The following is a 1,709-nucleotide window of genomic DNA, read 5'->3' as shown; positions in this document are numbered from 1 at the left end:
ATTATTAAAATCAATTATTATTATTATAAAATATATAAATATAAATTAAAAATAAATTAAATAATATATATTCATATATAAATATATAATAACTAATTTAATAATTTGAGAAAATGATTTTAACCTACAAATAAAAATTTTAATATTCATTACTTAGCTATGAAAAAGCTATTGTTAAATTTCTAGATCTTACAATGGATGACCATCCAACCATCGCCAAGATCCACGAATATATATATACAAGAATCGATGTTATATATTCATGAGTGGCTCTCCTCATGAAGAGGAAGATAAAGATAAAAGTTGTTGACACTATTCCAAAATTTAGGGTTTCATATAACAGCATAGCCCTCAATACCTATATATGGGCTATGATTGTGGGCTACCTATGTTTTGTTGTATATCTAACTATATATATGCCAAGAATCACGCCCTAGAAATTAAACTCCAAATGCAACATGTGATTATCTTGTTAATATTACTATTAAAAGACTTTGACTTTCAATTCAAAGAGATAGAAAGATAGATTAACTCACGAGTAAGGGGGAATGGATTTTTTTCATTGTTAAAACAAAATTAAGAGAGTAAAGTGTAATTTATAATTTTTTAATACATTTTTTTTCATATATTTTTTTTAATTTCACTTTTAATAATTAATGATTAGGGTTGACAATATATATCCTATATACGGGTATCTAATCCAGACCAATCTATTTAATAGGGTTGTCTATCCTACTCGTTGTGGATAGGATAAGGTAGGGTATAAATTTGTCTGCGGGTAGGGTACAGGTTTAGGGTATACCCTATCCTATTCTACCCGCACCCTTAATATATTATATAGTGTATATGTAAAAGTTATGTATGTAGTGAAGAAAGTGAGTTTTGTCCTCACAATCTTCTTCTTACAAAAATTTGAAATAATCACTAAACTAGTTGATGATCATATTATTTGTAATTTTATGTTGAATTTTTTAAAATTTTATTGTTTTTAATTTTAATTTGAACTTAGTTTTTTATTTTTTATTTTATTAATACGTGTGAAATTTGGAATGGTTGAATTTTATATTTATTTAAAAAAAATTTTTTTTCTACGAGTAGGTTCGGATAATGTAGGGTTTAGAAATTTAGGGTGCGAATAGGGTTAGGATTGAGAGATTTTCAACCCGCGGATACGGTAGGATATAATTTTAAGAAAATTTTTAACCCGGAGAGAGGGTTAGAATAGAGTTTAAACCCTACCTTATTTTATCTATTGCTAACCCTATTAATAATGAGATATCACACTTTACTCCCTCAATTGTTAAAAAAATTAAGAAGATCTATTTTGTATGTTAAGTCATCTGAATTTACGATTAATTCTATCTCGTTTTATATTTATTGTGAGAATCTTATGAAAGTATCAATACTACATGGTCGCTACAGATTTCGAAAATATAAGAACCATCTGAATAATATTATTATTACTATTATTTCCAAGAATAATCTCTTTTTAGCAGTTTATAATTTTCTTTCTACTATAATTTTACTCTAATTTTTTGCAGATTTTAGGAGATTGTCTTCCCTCGTATTGTCTTCCCTCAAATATGCCTTGACTATATGATTAAGGGTGCTGCTAAAATTAAAGAAGAATTATTTTTCGATATATAATTTGTATAAAGAAAGTGCTTCTAACGTGAATTGGTTCCACTTTTATAGATGATGTTAGATCG

This window comes from Arachis ipaensis, chromosome B03 (genome assembly GCF_000816755.2).
Source record: "Arachis ipaensis cultivar K30076 chromosome B03, Araip1.1, whole genome shotgun sequence".
Lineage (NCBI taxonomy): Eukaryota > Viridiplantae > Streptophyta > Magnoliopsida > Fabales > Fabaceae > Arachis > Arachis ipaensis.
Note: the sequence above shows the minus strand (reverse complement) of the source record.